We start from the raw sequence: 17,843 nt of genomic DNA on the forward strand, positions 1-17,843 counted from the left end.
GCAAACCTGAAACCTCCCTCACTTGAGCATGCACCAGAGGGCACTGCATGATCCACCAGGAAACATGGATAAACCTCAGCCAGGATTTGGGGTTTTTTGCATGTAGGAAGCATTTGTGCTCACATTTGGAGGACTTCCCTGGCTGGTGCCAGCAAGACGACAAGGTTGGAGAGTCAGAGAAGCCTTTTTTGACGTGTAACTGCGCCATGGAAGTTGAGCAGGTAACACGGAGTCCCTCAGTGCTGTCAGTGTGCCCCAAGTAGCAGTTACCATGTTACTCTGATACCAGTAAAGGATTAATACAGAGTGTGGCTATAAAAATAATAATAATGTGATCACTACTGTTAGTAGTAGTTTTAGGGAATCTGGAATGGGACTAATGCCCAGAAACTTCCACTGTCAGTTTAATCTGGGAAATAAGCTTCCTGTATTTCAAGGGGTTACTGTGCAAGTTTGCATCTCTACAGTGCAGCATTGCCCTGGTGTGATGGCCCCGGGGCAGGTACCCTAGCAGTGCTTGTGCTGCCTCATTTCCTTTGAACTTGAAGATTCCTGCAATCCAAATAAGCCCCCTAGGACTGAGGTTTCGTTTTTAGCACATCACAGTCCTGCACTGTGCAAGCCAGGCTGCTTCTGGAGCTGCCAGGAGCTGTAAAGGAGTAATTGAGCTGGAATCCTCTCCTGCACCTGCTTTATATTAATTGTGGGCAAAATCCTGAGGCTTTTAGTCACTCACTGAACAACCACGGGTGGAAAAATGCTTCTAGGGGAGGAGGTGTTTGCAAGGGCTGTCTACAGACGTCTCCTTAGATAATACTTAGGGGAAGGGAGTGTAGCGGGACTGCCTATTTTTGTTTGTGTAAAGGCCAGGGCATTATGCATAAGTGCCCTTCAAGCTGGGGATTTCCTGCATGGAAAGATGTGCTCATGCACTGGGGATGCTCCTACATGGGCCTGTAAATCTATCTGGAAAAAGTTCCTAGGCCTTCTCCCAACTCCTGCATGATGGCCCTGAGGATGGGGTTCAGATGAGGCAGTCTTGAGTATTTTGGCTAAGCCTGTGCCATGGGAGCAGGCTGGACAGGAAGACCTTTGGCTGCCCACATATCCAGGAGCAAGTCATCATCTGGGTTTCCCACTCCCGCCTTATTGTCACCATGCTGACCCTGTGCCCTGTCACCCCCGATGCTTCCAGCATCCCTTTTTCCTTAGCATCTTTTCACCTGTTTTTTCAGAGTTCCACTCCCAGGTATGGATGGTTGCTCTGGCAGTCTAGGGCCAGGCTGGAAGGGCTTCATCGTGAAGGTCTCTTCTGTGAGGTCCTCTGCCCAGCCAACCTGCCTGGTTCCATAGCAAGAGCTGTCTCTTCTGACCACCCACCTCCTCTGCCAAAACCATGAGCCAAAATATGTTCAAAGGCATCTCTCCTGCAGAACAGGTCCTCTTACACCCTCTATCCTGAGATGATCCTGGGTGGCTGCAGCATGGCCAGAAGGTTGTGGATGGATGGTTGTGCATGCCACAGAGAAGCTGTGGCTGCCCCATCAAGGCCAGGTTGGATGAGGCTTGGAGCAACCTGCTCTAGTGGAAGGTGTCCCTGCCCATGGTTGGAACTGGATGAGCTTTAAGGTCCCTTTCAGCCCAAATCATTCTGTGATTTTAAGGTCAGCAGCTGAGCACTGGGGCCCCATGTCATCTGCCTGTTCTCCCCAGGTCATTCAAGTTTATTTCCGTCCCATCACTTCATCTGCTTGCACTCAGGACCCACCAGCATCGTTCAATTCCTTCTTCACCCCAAAAAAGAGTGCTAGGGGGTTCACAGGCTGCTCTCTTTGTGCCTTTCCTCCACCATAGGTGATAGCTGGTGAGGGGCAGACAGAAGAGAAGTTTCCCAGGAGCCTGATGAGGCGGTTAAAGGCACATGAAGGGTTAATCTTTGCACTCCAGGGCAGAATTGGGTTGCTGCAATCCCACATACACTAATGGGAAGCTCTGTATACTGATACTTGTTGTTGTCTTGTCCTAGTCCTTCAATTATTTGAGTCATTCACATTGTATAAATACAGGATTAACCCAAAATGAGGATTTAGGAAGGAGAATCTCTTACTCTTTAAATTAAACTTAAACGCATTCAGAAGATTCTCTCTGGTGATTGAGGGGAGGTGATTTCGGTAAAGACACAGGCATGAGGCAGCCAGAACAGTCACTAATATCTGCTTCAAATAAACCCAACATGTTTCTCTTTCTCCTCTCAAGACCCCTCAATAAGCTCTTCCTCTCAGTCTTGTAGGTTTAACTTTCTTTTGTCTTTTTTTATTTTCCCAAGCAGACACTCAGGACATCTCCTCTCCACTGAGGACTGCATTAACAGATGAATCGAGGCAGAAGAACATGAATGCCACATCTGCCTGCATGCCAGGTCAAAAATGAGGGTGCACCATCCCATCTCTGTTGCTGCCTCACACTTTCTGAGCCCTCTGCATCTCCTGGTAGATGCTAGGGCTGGAGAGACTCAGCCCTGTCCTGAGCAGCCCCATGCAGAGCCCTGTGGATGAGGCTGCATGGGTGCCCAGAGGTTATTGCAAGGCACAGCCCATCAAACAGCCTCTTGGCTTTCCTTGATGTGCAAGTCAGGCAGGACCCTGGTGTTTTTCTTTTGAGTTTGAGGTTTATTTTTGTGTGCTAGAGGAAACACCAGTTGGAACTGGTATTTCTGACGAGCTGACCCCTTTCTAGGGTTCACATCTGCACCAAAAGCAGCCTGAAACTATGGGGGTCGAGGCGCAGGGTGACAAAACTTCTCTGCTTGGCTCACCCACCCTGCTGTGGGGTAAAGGTAAATCAATCTGGAGGTGACTTTGCAGCCCCTCTGCTGGGTCCTGCAGACCACTTGAGCAGCAGGGCTGGTCTATCCCTGCTGCCTGTGAGTGCTGAACCTGGACAGGCAGCTCAGCACTGTGCATTTGACGTGATGGCCATCCTGGTGGGACAGCACCTTCCACCCAGCATGCAACAGTGAGGATAACTTGCTGCACTGGTTTATACCCTGGGATCCCAAAATGAGGACAAATTTAGCATAGGTTGAGATTGCTGTGCTAAAAGGATGACGCAGAACCATTGCCATGGAGACAGAAAGCCAAGGTAAGCAACCACGCTGCTCCTGGCAGCATCCTGGCAGCAGAGACTTCACTCCTGGTCCTGCAGCTTCTGCTTGGAGCAAGTGGGGAGGAGATGAATTCCCCCAGCTGCAAACACACAGTTTGGCATTGTTTGCTGGTGCTTTTGTTTTAAGCAGATGCCTCGGCTCTGTATGGGATGTAAATATTCAAGCATGGGCTGGAATGTGCCCTCCTCCTTCTCCTTTTTCTCCTGCACACACTTGTGTGCCAGCTTCACACTGAGCAAACACAGGTTGTGCAGTGTGCAGCCGGATGCAGTTACACAACTTGGTAGTGTTAAGTTCTACTTAGCATGTTTGTAATAATAGCACCACTTCAAAGAATGCTTAATGAGTCTTTTGCTGAGTGATCCGAGTTGCTCACATGAGAGCTGAGCAGGAGCTCATAAAAACCCAGTTAATGGCTGCAAGCATGCTGTGGATCTTGAAACCCCAGGCAGGGTTTTGTGGGGCAGGCAGCAGCTCAGGGGTACAGCATCCTTTGCTGCAACACCCACCACACCAATATCCACCCAAAATCACAGCAGAGAGTAAGCATGGAAAGGCTGGGAAGTGCTTGAAAGACCCTCTGCTTGCCAGGATGTGTTTTTCTTCTCTTAGAAAGAAGGGTCAAACTTTCTTACTCTTTTTAAGAATGCTTTCACATAGCCAGCATGGGATGCTGAGACTGGGTTCTGGTGCTGGTGGGGGACCCTAATTCCTGAACAGGTGCTGCAGCCACATGCAAATAGCTGAGCATCCTTTTATTCCAGAAGCTGGTCTCCCAACAGCTAGGCTTGATGCCCATTGCTGAAGGTTCACATTGCCTGTGCCAGGCTGGGTCTACACTGTCATCCCCAGGGCCACCCAGCAGGACTTGTGGCCCCAGGACAGGGTTCCTGGTGCTGGGTGTGAACTGCTGAAGAACTGGGTATGGCCACACTGAATGGACTGCTGGTAAAACAGCACATGGTAAAACCATATGAATGGGGAGGTAGGTGTTAAGGTCTTGTAATGAAATCAGAGTCTTGGCTTGCTTCATAGTACACATGGGTGCGCTCTGTGTCCTCCTAAGAGAGCAAAAGAGAACAAAATGACCTGACCACAAATGTATGAAACATGCATGAGGGGTAAAATATTGTTTGCTCTTTGCAGAGATTCTCTTTGGCTTTCCCCTCCTATAGGCAAAGCCTGGCTTTGAGTGATAAAGGGATGGTGATCACATTACAGCCACAATCAGGTTGGCAGGTGGGAGTTGCCGTGATGGATGAGCCCTGCAAATCCATCCAGTCCTGAGGGTGTTGTGCAGAGAGGTCATGCTCAGGAGCAGAACAGATTGCATGGACCAAGCCTTGGTGGGTTTTATTTGAATGTTTTCCTGATTTAAGAGAACTTGAAATTCTCCAACTGTGTCTCTAACTCAGTTGAAGGCAAAGAAAAGCAGCCAAATATCTCTGAGGACAGCAGAATCATCAAGACCTGCTTTCCTATGTAATTATAGCCTTAAACTCTTTACCCAGTAATCTCAGCTCATTCCCTTGTCCCCCACTAGTTTGGCAGGGCAGGTGGCACCATGTACGGCTGCTGGTTCACAGCTATGTTTGCTGATGGGTTGGACAGGAGATGTCTTGCATGTGATAGAGTTGAATTTGCCTCTTCCTCTTAGGGACATTATTTTGGGCTTTCCTGCTTATCCAGCAAGCTTGTCATGAAGCTTGCTGGAAGTGCAGATCATTGAGATCTCTGCTGTGGTGTGAAATTGAGTTTGAGTTGGCCAATATATGCAAAATTATTTCAGTGAAGAAGGACAGACAGTTAACTGAGTGGATGCACTGGCTCTGGGATCTTGGCTTGTCCTTAAACTCAAGCTAGGAATAGCCATAAAATGAGAAGCAGTTATTAAAACTGTCAGCAAACAGCTTCCAATTTTTTCTTTTACGTTTTGAAAACTTAAACCAGCCTATCAATAAGATTTCTTCTCTTCTGCTGTTAGAAGGTGATTTATGTCCTGAAGCAGGATGATTTAGGTCTCCTTCACGTTTTCCTTTCAACCTGTTTGCCAGTGGCAGCAGTGATTCCCATCATTTACACATGTGCAGTCCTTCCCTGGGTTCTTATACCTTGCTGTCTGATGTCTTGCACAAAACATCACCCACTAGTTGTGGAAACAAAAAATCACTTTCTTTTGTTTTCAGTTGTGAACAGCCATTAGCTGGAGCACAGATACTGGGATTTTATGGATCTTCACCCTGTCCCCTTGCACTAGTCCTAGTAAAGCTTAGTGCTCTGCTGATTTCTGTCTTGCAAGCCGAGATGAAGTTATCTTAAGGTCCTTTCCAACCCTAACGATTCTATGATTCTATGATTTGCAGCTTTTGAAAGTCTCTCTCCTTGGACAGGGACAGGCTAAAGCCTTTCCTTGGCTGGGCACAACCCTATGGCTAACTTGCCTCCAGGAATGCAGAAGCCACTGAGACAGATGGACGCATGCACATCCACATGGCATGAATCTAGTTTCATTTGCAAATCTGGGTAAACAAATCATGATTAAATTAGTGAAGTACCCCTTTATTCTGTGAGATAGGTGAGAACTTTCTCCATGGTCTGGTCTTGGCATCAATGTCCAAGCAGGATTTAGAAAGTCAGCAAAAGGAGACTTTGGGAGCAGACATAGAAAAGTGGATTAATCATCTGTGTTTCACTAGCTTTTTTGTTTGTTTCCAAATTCCTTTTGAAGTTCTATATAATCCCTTGTGACACTTGGTGAAAGCAAACAAGGTTTTCAAAGCTTTGCATTTGAATTCAGGAGACCAAAACTCTGCCTCCAGGTTTCCAGCATGTTTTATTCTCTTTGCTTTTCATCTTTATTAAAGGGCTCTAATTTGTGTGATTAATTGCAAATGCATATGGCTATATTCTTGGCCTTACACAATATTGCACTTAGAGAGTCCGTTGTCTGCCCAGAGCAGATATACCGAAACCTGCTTCCATGTCAGCAGAAAAAGGGTTTTCATATAGAAGTCTCCTTGGATTATGAATTAATTAAATCAGTGTTAAGGTCTCCAGCCAGCATGGCTGTTCTGTAGCAATTTGTTATATCAATGAAACTCTTTAGTGTGTGCTGTGAGAAACACTGACTGAGGGAAGCAGCAATGGGGTCTTCTAGCCTCAAAACCTACACAAGTGAGAAGATGGTTTCCCCTCCAGAAAACATGATGTAGAGAAAAAAGATGTATCCCCATGCATCGAAACCACACTCTAATGACAAAAGCTAACACTTTGGCTTGAGAGCAGAAGAGTCAGCTCATCTGTGTGTTCAGCCATCCCTGGCCTTCCTCATCATTTAGGTTTGAGGAGGAATTTAACAGCAACGTGATGTGGATTTTGGACAAGGTCCTGCACAGCTCTGTATCTGACTGATGGGCTTTCTGCCACCCCACTGCTTGGACTGCATATGATCTCCCAGCCTCGGTGCCCTTTGCAACCTGCCCAGCTGCAATCAGACCCAAGGATTTGGGGAAGGATGGTTGAGCTGGTGTAAATAAGAGAGATGACTCGTGAAGGGCAAGTGGTGTCCCTGCTTGCTGCAGAGTCTGGGTGCTCTGTTAGAGTAAATGGAACAAAGGTCTGATCCAACCTAGCAGCTTCTCTCACCTTGCTGCTTTTTATGTGTTGCTGTAATGCCCAGCTCTATCTTTTCATCTCATCTTCAGAACCCCGCTGTTCACCCCAGTGTCACAAGAAGCTATCCTTAAACATCCTTGTTGGAAACGAAATTGAAGTGACACCACTTCCACAAAGAAAAGAGCAACTGACCGGAAATAAAATGAGCTGCTGACTGAGCAGTGCTGCAACCTCACAAGCTCAGCTGGGTCCAGCATTGCCAGCACTTGGTAATGCAAATACCTGCAAACACTGAATTCTGCCCCAGATTAAACCTCCCTAGCTGCAAGCTTTTCAGGAGACTTCTTGTCCTCCAAAACAGGACCAAATGCACGATTTAGGTTGCTGTAAAAAAGAAGACATGAGAACACCTTCAGTGAACCAAAACACAACTAATGGCATGCAATAAACCCAATGCTGAAATCATGGCAAATGAAGGGTTTTGAGCTCATTGTGGAAGGCAGACCTCCTGTTTCATGACCATGGCTCAGCTCACTATAAAAGAAAGGGAAGAAATTAATATTTGACAGTCAAAAGCCAAAAGATCCAAGAATCCAGGGTGGAATCACACAGAGGTTTATTTGCCCTTTACCATGGACTTACAAGTTGACTGAAATGAATAACGTTAATGCAAAGTTCATTTCAGAAACATGAGTCTGTGGCTGAAAATACAAACAAGGCTGAGGATCTTCCAAACACTTCACAGCCAGGAGATGCTGCTCGAGCCTGGCCAAGCCTGTGCCTGACCGCCAAGGCGTTTGATCTGAAAATCAGACATAGCACACATCATCACTATGAAAAATATCACACGTGGTCTATACTTCAGGCTACTTTCCAGTATCTCAAGGAAGAGATCTTTTAATTGAAAGCCTTAATGTTTCTCGTAATATTGAAAATTAGAGCAGAACGGCAATAAAATTGGTCATGGGATTGAGACAAGTTTTAAGGGAGAGAAGGAAATTTATTCTTCATTCTTTACATTGGAGCATCCTTTCAGAGCCCATGAACATTGAATATGTCAATGCAAGGATTAATAATTAAAGGAACAACAGCCACATGTCTCCGAGATAGATACACACAGGAAAGCAACAGCTCGGGTCGGAGGCTGGAGTCTCTGGGGACACATTGTTTTTGCTGGCATTTCACCTCCGCCTGGTACACCTCATTATTTAGAAAAGCATTTTCCAACCAGGCTCTGCCAAGGGATGTCTTACCTAGCAATTTGCAGCTGATAGCTAACATCAGTGTTAGCCTGGGAAATTGCATTCATGCTTGTTACCAGATTGATCCTGAAGGAGGACACGGAGGTGTTCAATGGACTGTAAGTGATTTGAATAGATGTGTTTTGGGGTGAAACCCTCCAGCCACCAGCAGAAAGCCTTGCAGAGTGGTGATGGTGCTCCAGCAAACCCAGTTGCCACAGGTCAATGGGACTCACAGCTGTGCTTGCCTAAGAGTTGGGAAAAAGCAGGCTCCAAAACGGCTTCCTCCCTGCTTCCAGGAGCCAGATGGATGTCAACAGGCTATGGCGACGAGACGGAGCCGCTTCGCTCCCCGGTGTGGCCTCCAGCCAAGCAGACGCCTCGTCACGCTGCTCTGCAGAGCCGGCGGCAGCCCCTTAGCCAGCAGTGTCTCGCCGGGTGCTGACGATGGTTCACAACGTTGTCTCGAAGAAAGGAGTCTCCAACTTGATGGTGGTTTTCCTAACCAGGACCAAATTGTGCTTCCCGTCCCTCCCCATCCTTCCTCCCTCCATGCTGGTAGTCTTCTAGTTCATTAAAAACCTGCTAATTATCTCAGCAGCCTGGAACTGGGTTGCAGCATGGAATTAAAACCAGCTTTTTGTTTTGGCATCCACCACCTCATGTAATTAATAAGACAACAGAAAGCCAGAACATGTGGGTCAGCCCTGTGTGCAAGGAAGGGATTGATTGGACATGGCCAGCACCAGAGTTGATGGTCGGGATGCTCTGAAGCTGGCCTCAGCAATAGTTGGTTGCATTTTGGCCCAAACAGGGAAAACGGAGATTAGGCTTTCTGTCCTAGTTGTTCCCCTGGTTTTTCAACATTTAACTCATAATCTGGACCAAGTAGTGCTCAGTTAAAACCTTGCACTCAATATTCAGCCCCTCTTTGTTGGGTAAGGAACGGGGAAGTAGTCCAGCAAGGCTTGACAGAGTGTTTTGACTATCCATGCTGAGCAGATCGGAATGGTCTGAGAGCCTGGACTGTTGCAGATGGGCATTTTGATGGAGATCTGGAAAATGGCTGAAGGAACCTGAACCTGAGGGAGGGATCAATGCTGCCAGCATGCCCGCCAGCACGAGGTCCTCTGCATGCTGCCTTTGGCACGAGCAAGCAGCCATCTAATCCAAATGGAAATGCCTCCCTGCTTGCTGGCTGCAGGCAGGAGAAGGCTGAGGACCCTTGTCTTGCAGAGCTGAGCTGGGGTGACGCAACCCTTCCCCACAGCCCCCCTCCACTCAGATTCTGGGCTGGTGATGGAGTGGCAATGCCTTTGGGCACTGTCGCAGAGCAGTGGCAGCACCAAGATGGAGGGGACATGACTCCTAACTCACCAGAGCATTTGTAGACCACAAACTTTGCATCTATAGAAGCGCTCAGGCTCCCCTCGCCTGCCTCTCTGCTAGGAGCATCCCTGCTTGCCACCCACTGTGCATGCTCTCCTGAGCATTGAACTACAATTTGTTGCTACTGCCACTGAGTAGCTACTGTTGTTGCTTTCCACGGACTTGCTCAGCTGCCAGGATGCCCCTGATGGGCTGCAAGCTGCTGCCGGAACTGCCAGGCCAAGGTGGGAGAGCATCGCTCCTGGGGGAGCAGCAAAACCAAATTGGGGTTCTAGCCCTTTAAATCCAATCTGGTACTGCAAAAAAACGGGCGAGCAGCAGGAGAGAGCCTTCAGACTCTTTTAATTAAAGCTTGTACCATATTCCATCTTCCCAAGTCACAGCAGTCACTTCTTCAGGACATCTCAGGGCTCGCCGGCACCGCGGCATGGATGGGGGGAGTCGCTCACCTGGGACCGGCGGCAGTAGGTACGCACGGGCTGCTTGCATGGCTTCTCCCCCTCTCCTCGCTGTCAGCTGGAAGCATCCCCCTTTTTTTTCCCATGTCTTTTCCTTTGCCGAAGAGAAAGTGTAACGCGTTGCTTCTGGCTCATGGGGACGGAGGCAGGAGGCATCCTCCTGCAGCACACCTTGGGGCAAGGGGCTCCCCATCCTGCCACCGCTGCTCTCCTCCCTCCCTTTTAAATAATTAAGTGCATGACCTAGAGTTGTTTTTTTTTTTCCCCTTGCTCCTTAAATCGAAATGCTGCTGTTCAGCAGAAGATAACTTGGGATGCCTGTTTCATAAATCACTGCAGAAGTTGGTCCCTGTCACGCTTTCACCAACGATTGCCCCCACTGGCTCTGGTCCCGGCTCCTCTCCCCTTTGCCTCCCCCTTGTAAGTGCACCAGGTTAAGAGAGTTTTCCCATATCCTTTCATGCGCATTGCACTCTCAATGCAGAGCATTTCTTACGAGCTTCAAGGACCGAATACTGGGGTTATTAGGAAAGACAGTGTTATATTCACTCTGGAGTCTCCTCTCTTTAGCAGTATAACCCGTAGAAGCTTTAGCTGGCCTTATAAATTGCCCTTCAACAGGAACATTGTGCACAGGGACATTTAGCTGCTAACTATCTCAATCACTGATCGATTTTTCTCTCCCTCCTCCTCCTAACCGAGTGATCTTTTCATTTGTATTTCCACGCAAAACAGCTATCTCTTTAAATTATGTATTGCTGTTCCTTCGTCACTGTCTCAGGTTGATGCACCATGAGGGTGCCCTGACCTTAATAAGAGCCTGTTTTCCTCTTTGCAGCCAGGTCCCAGGTGAGTGTGGGTCCCAAGGAGCCTCTCTCCTACATGGATTCCTGGAGGGGAGCAGACGCTGTGCCAGGAAAACATTTATCCTGGTGCCTATCTGAGTTTAATAACACTTTTGACAAACAACAGACGTCCTCCAGGTTTGAAATAGGGTTGAAAAAGCATCCACTAATCTCCCTGAGAAGTGCTAGATGGTGGCCACCACTCTCAGTAAATCAGGAGATGAGCTGTTTATGTATGGCGTGTTGAAATCTTAGCACAGGAGAAAAAAAATCCTTCTGCTAATCCACCAGCAGAAAACTCTGCCTTGCTGTCATTTCACAGGTTTGTGTGGGGGATATTGCAAACTCAGCACGGCTCAAAGCACATAGGGTTTTGGGAACTGTCGGGGGTGCAGGGTCAGGGAAAGGGACTTTTTTCTCACTGCTGGTATTTGACGTAAATGAGAGAGCAATGGGACAGGGAACTTGCAAGTGAGCAAGGCAAGTGGAGCCGTGTATCAGTGTATGAGCTGCTGAGCAGAAGCACCTGACGGGATGAGGTGGTTGATGGGCAGCAGGATGTTTTGACTTGAGCAGTCAAAGGAATGAGACTTAGAGAGGAGGAGGCACAGCGGAGATGGCAGGACAGGGTGGAACCTGCGGCACAGCCGTTAACTTGTAGGGGTGCAGGGCTGCGGGGGAAAAGAAACATCTTGTACCCTGGGGTTTTGCAGTGATCAGTTTTCCTGTTTGAGGTTGCTTCTGTCATTGGCCCCCATCTCTTTGGTAGCAATTTAACCATTTGTGACTTTTGCTGACATGAGGAAGGAGCTTGCGACACAGAATTGGGATAATAGCTCCCTTGTTCCCAAATGCAGCAGGAGAGCAAGTGACTTGGCAAGGAAACCTGAAAGTGCCTGAAAGTAAAAAAACCTGTTCCTGTGGTCTGAGCGGGGCTGCAGACAGACTCTTCCTGGGTGAAGCCTCTGAAGCCTGTTTCGTTCACCTTGAGGAGCTGGAAACGCCAGAGTTGGATTTGAAAACCACCAACAGATACAAGTGGAGTGAGGAAAGATGAACAAAATGTACATCTCCCTTCAGCAAAGTGACTCAAGCCTCTCAAGCATCCGGAGGGTGGGGAGCAGTTATTTATAGTGCCATCAGCAGGAATTTTAGAATGAAATGAAGGGCTGAAAAGTTTGCTGACTGTTAGGGAATGCGTCCTGGCATGGATTGATACTTCCTGGGCCCAGCCATTTGCATCTCCAGTGCTACCAAGTGTGCAGCCTGGAGACCCTGCAAAGCCTCACTGGGGTGGGACTGCACTGAGCATGATGGGCAGCGATAAGGACCTGAACCTGTCTGGAGGATGGAGTTTAAATGTCACCTACAACTTCCACCCTGAGCCACCTCTGCTGCCCAAGCCTGGATTTATCTCTTGGTGGATATCTGAACCCTGAGGGGAGCGGCACTCTGCGGCAGGGGAGGGCTGGGTGGCCAGGTTTGGCTTTTTCATTCTGATCCTATGAACACTAACATTAAAGCTGGGGGGGGTGGGTTATTTTCAAGATCAGCAGTTAGTGTAACTTGGTGCTTTGTCCTTCATAATTAAGGTCTGTGTTCTGCATTTCAGAACCACTCTTGACCCATGATGAGAAAAGGAATTAGAGGGATTGGCAGGCAGAGAATTGCTCACCTGGCATCCCTCAAATTAAAGATGACCTGCATAAGATTTTTCTCTTCTAAATTGAGAAAATTGAGTTTGGGCTCCTCTTTGCAGCTTTGTGGTGATGAAAGGCCTCTTTTTTCTGGGTTGTTTTTTTTTTTTTCCCTCCCTTTCTTTTCTTCACAACGAATGATGAGTTGTATCAAGCTTGTTTCTCCCTGTCTGGGCAGATGTGCTGGAGGGCTGAGATGGCCATTGAGATTGTTGCAGGTGGAAAGGGTGAATTTGAACCTCATAAGCCTTCAGCAAGTTTCACAGTCACCAGAATCCTGCACAAATTAACTGTGCAACGAGTTCTCTGCAGTCCCAGAGCTCTTTCCTCTCCCCAGGCTACTTGATAACACTATGAGAGACCAGTCCCCAAGTGGCCTCAAAGATCAGAGCTTCATGAAAATCCCACAAGACAATTTGCTCCATCTTGCCCTGCCTGTCAGTCTCCAACCATCTGAGATCTTCCTAGTACAAACAAGACCTGAATTTGTGAGGAACAAGCAGAAATTATTGTAGGTAATAACCTCTCCTGCTTCCTTCACCCTGTACACTGGAAAGAGCGCAAATACCAAAAGCATAGCTCTCAGTTTTGCTGCTTCTTTGCTAGCCACCTTTAAACAAAAGAGAAATAGCAGTGTATCTGGAGCAGGAAGGGACCAAAACGGATCTGACTGAGATAAAACCTAAATTTACTCTTTTTAGCTGCTGGAGTTTAATATATTCTTCTATTCAGAGCAAGGGATGTATGTCAACCTCATTCTACATCTCTGGCAGGGTATTACAGCTTGAATTAGTATGATAAATTAAAAACAGTCATAAAATTCTAGAGGTCTTAAATCATAAAAATGTATCATGTGAATGAATTTGCACAGTTATTAAGCATAATGTTGGAGATATAAACATTAGCTTTGTGTGTCAGTGTAGCAGGATGGGAGCAGTCAAGTCCAGGGCACTTGGCATGATCCAGATGTGGCTCATGCTGATCGTCTGGTCATCTTTGCTGATCATCTGGATGGTTTAGCTGGCTTCAGGTCACCTTTCAGGCTAATCCACTATCTGATGTGGTCTTTTCTTCTTTGATTTTCTATCTTTTTTTAATTCCTTCATGATATGTTTTTCCCCTTTAAACATCAGCAACTTTCAGTGTATTATTTAAAACCCACATTTTAATGGAAGGAGAGGTGAGATGCTGCACAATGTAAACCTTGTTTTCCACAGCCACCCAGAGACTGCCAAAAATCAATTATCTTCTAGAGGCTGATCTTTAAAAAATGTTAAGCAAAATTGTATTAAAAGCCCTGGGGATCATTGAAAGTAGGTTTTCAAGAAACTCACGTACAGGTGTTGCCCAGATTGATACAGGTTTCACCCTTCAAATCCTTTTGTGCAGTGACCTAGTGTGCTCAGGAACTGAATTATTCTGAATTAGTTCTGGCTCTGGCCAAAGCATTGACTCCAGTTTAACTGAGTGCTTTGGGAGCCTAAGGCATTGTTTCAGAGTGGATTAGAAAGGCCTTAGGAGCTGCAAATGCTTTACTGGAAACTGGGATGCCCCCAGGTGATTTTGTAAAGGTTTCTCTTGGTAACTCTACTGCAAGAGTAAAGACAGGAATGGCCCAGCACACACAGACCTGTAAGTGAAACAGCAATGTATTTAAAACGTGTTTTTCTTTCTGCTCCTTCATAAACACACTGTGCAAAAGCAGCCTATGAAGCTGGGAAAGGAATCACTTGAGACGAGTGAAGTTCTTGCAGGGTTTAGGAACAAGAAAGCTGTTGTGCTACAGGACAGATGCTGCTATGGAGGAAATACTGAGCCTGGTGGCCCTACAGATGCTTGCTGTTCATAATGGTGTTAACACCATTAACAACGCCACTGAATGATTCCAGATCTGCAGCCATGCCCAGGGGTTGGTGGCTGGTGGCTCCTGGGAAGTGCAGAAGTTCTGCTGTGGCCAATGGGCTGGTGATGGAAAAGATGTTGTTATGTGAGTGCTATACATGTTAACATGCTGCCACGTGTGAGCTGTGACAGGGCCGAGCAGCTTCTATTAGGGTTGCATTGCCCTTGGTGCTACACACGCTGTCCACGCCAAGCTGTGTTATTTTTATAAGTTCATTTCAGTGAGCTTTCCTGCAAAACCCCATGGTTTGGAACTAAAACTGTAGATCCAAGATCTATTGTAATGCTAATAACACCAGTAGGATTACCGGCCTCAGTGAAAAGTTCAGAGCAAAATCTGATGGGGCAGGACCTGGTGCAGCTCTCAGCACAGCACCCTGGGCCATGGGGAGGTAGCTGGGGTGTAAGACACAGGCAGGAGACCCCCTGCTCCCACCTGATGGTGCCCAGCCCCCTGCCTCTGTGCTTTCTGAGTCTCTGATGACCATACAGAGTGAGAAAGAAGGTTTGGGCATTTTCGATAATTCTCAGCCATGAAAAACAAGCCAAAAGAATAGATGGGTTCTTTCCTGCATCAGGTTGGTCCATGGACTGAAGGTGCAATTTCCCTGATCAAAGAAACGAAACTGTACAGTGCAGGGTTTCTTTATAAAAATGATGGCAGGGTGTGTGAGAGAATGCTGTGAGGCAAGTATAAAGCTGGAGGCACATGCTGGTATTTCCCCTGATCCTGAGATATGTCCCCAAACAGAGGTGAAGAACAGTCAACCACAACAAGCATCTTTTGCATCAGTGTTTGTACTGCACAGCAGGCTCTTTATCTAACAGCAGGACACTAGGTCTTCTTCTGGGCCCTGAAGAAACCAGTCTGTCACAGTGCCTCCCTCTTCCTCTCCCTACCACCTCCTCCAGCCACTATCACCCACGTGCAATAGATGTGTCTGCAGCAGGTCAGAGCAGACAGGAGGGACACAGGAGCAACTAGGGCTTGGTGAGAACAGCTGATGGGAAAAGATTATGGTCCATGTCCTTGAGGCCCTCTGCTATTTCTAGGGCCTGCCAGGGACACCTGGTTATATTGGGAACAGGAATTAATAAGATCAATGCTATCAAAGTATGTGACAAGGCAGAACATCCAGCCTTGCTGTGCAGTTTCTTCAAGACAAGCCCATGAAAATCCCCGAAAAAATGTATTTATTTTATTGTGATAATGTGCTTAAGTCAGATTCACCAGAGAGGATTTTAAAGAACAGATTAGCTGAGTTTAATAGTGTGAATTATGAAAAGAACCTGCTCTGTGCAGAGCACAGGGTCACATTTGATGACTCACTAGGCTTTTTCTTGACCATTAGTTGAAGACTTTATGTCAAAAATGTGATCCACATAAAATTGTTGCAGTCTGATGGAGAATGTCTTTCAGCTCTCAGTGTCCAGCAGCTACAGGAGGAAATGTTTTCTTCTGTCAGCAGAAAAAATCCACGCAAACTCAGGGCAAGGCTCTATGCCTTGACATGGCCTCTATAAATAGTGAGGACAAATTTCATTCTCACTTAATATCCTGGCGGAGGGCAAGAGCACGCATGCATTCTCTTACAACTTCCCAACTTTATCACTCATGGAAAGAAACTTCCTGAGCTTAAAGCTGTGTCTGTTTCAATTCTTCCTTGAATCTATCTCTGCTTTTGGTGATTTCCCCCCTTATTTATAACCATAATTGATAAAACTCATGGTGCTTTTGAGCACCATCGTGTCTTGCAGGAAAAAATCAGCAACATAATCGTGCACTATTTGCAAAGATACTTCCTTGGGCTTTGTTTTTAAGTCTTTTGGTAATTTTATTGGATACCTCATAGAACAGCATGTGTTTGCTCTCTATTCACTCTTAATAGGTGTCTCCTACATCCCTTTCAACCACCTTTTTGCCACACTGATGTGTTAGCCTGTTTTCATGCAGAAGCTACTCTGTCCAAGCTCACTTCCTCCCTCTCACCCATCCTCATTCTGTTGTCCCCTATCTCAAAGGCGTTGACTAGAAATTTATTCATCATGAAGGTGCACAATGGATTCAGATAACAGCATAGTTTGTTTTGTTCTCTATTTCTTTGCCAGAAGTCTCTCACACTCCATTTACCCATGGCTGTGCTGAACTTGGAGCAGATGTTTCCAAAGCAGCGTCCATATTCTACCACTGAAATTCAGCTCCTTTTTTATTCTTCAGACATTGGATTTTGTCAGATTTTTTTGAAACCAATTCAGATTTTATTTATAATGATTAATTTTGTGTCATTAATTAATGTTGTTGTCTCGTTCCTTACACACCTCCAGTCCCCAGATGATTTCTTAATATATGAGCAGATCTATTTTACAGGTCACTCTGTGATTGCAATCGGAAGTTGCTTTCATTATGAAACCAGACTTTTTATCTTTGTTTCCTGTCTTCTTTTCCTATCTCCTTCATAATGAAAAACAACACAAACGATTCACTTAACCCTTCTGCTATGACCTGTCTCTCTCAAGCATCCCTTTTGTTCGGTCATCTATCAGCCACACCATCTCCATGGCAAGCGTCCTTCCTCTAATGTTTCTGAAGATGTTTTATTATTACCTCTTATGTCTTTATAAAGATGTTGTTAAAAAAAAAACCTTTTGGCCTGCTATATTGTTCTTCTCCATGCAGTTTGTCATGTTCAGAGATCTATTACCTCCTTTAATGAGATTTGTGTTTTTTGACAAATGCATTTTAACTCTGACACTGCTGTGGAGCTGCACAAAATATTTTCCTTTTTGGTGGTGTATAGTTATGCCAGGATTGCACTACAAAGATTTAGAACATTTTACTCTCAATTTCTTCTTTATTTCAAGCACCTTCTTAATTTTTAGTATACTTTAAGTATAGTGTATATATATGTACCTATATGTGTGTATATATATAGCTGAAAGAGGATAGACTGAGATGAGCTCTTAGGCAGAAGCTCTTCCCTGTGAGGGTGCTGAGGCGCTGGCACAGGGTGCCCAGAGAAGCTGTGGCTGCCCCATCCCTGGCAGTGTTCAAGGCCAGGTTGGACACAGGGGCTTGGAGCAGCCTGTTCCAGTGGAAGGTGTCCCTGCGTGTGGCAGGGGTTGGAACTGGATGAGCTTTAAGGTCCCTTCCAGCCCAAACGAGTCTGGGATTCTATGATTCTAATGATACATACTATATATATAACATAGTGCGTGCGTATTTTACAGAGCATGCCTCAAGTGAAGCATGCTAGATGTAGTCTACCCTGCGTGTCCCTTGGCATCACACAGCCCCACCAGTCAGCCTCCTCCCAACAAAATCTGAGTGATGATTGTATTGATATCCCCACCCAAATGAGTAGCCCCATGCTTTGGCTTGTAGCAGCGATGAAATCATTAAAGGCAACTGCTCTGAGCTCTGCTCTACACTCCTGCCTGCTTTGAATAGTACTAATCAATCAGCAACAAGTCTCAGAAGGCAGCAATGCCAGCTGGAGGTGCTTATAGTCCCTCTTCAGCCACTGGTCTAC

At 46.4% G+C, this 17,843-nt stretch overlaps 1 protein-coding gene across 1 annotated transcript in view; it reads left to right on the forward strand.

Annotated features, from left to right (window-relative positions):
• Window positions 1–9,041: 9,041 nt before the first annotated feature.
• CALN1 (calneuron 1) overlaps window positions 9,042–17,843 on the forward strand; it is a 134,517-nt gene continuing 125,715 nt past the window's right edge. Inside the window, exon 1 of the mRNA XM_062631817.1 lies at window positions 9,042–9,879. The gene's annotated coding sequence lies outside the window, so the exon portion shown is untranslated. The remainder of the gene's footprint in view (window positions 9,880–17,843) is intronic.

Source organism: Pezoporus occidentalis, unplaced genomic scaffold (genome assembly GCF_034315485.1).
Source record: "Pezoporus occidentalis ecotype Australia unplaced genomic scaffold, CSIRO_AGI_Poc_V1 ctg110, whole genome shotgun sequence".
Lineage (NCBI taxonomy): Eukaryota > Metazoa > Chordata > Aves > Psittaciformes > Psittacidae > Pezoporus > Pezoporus occidentalis.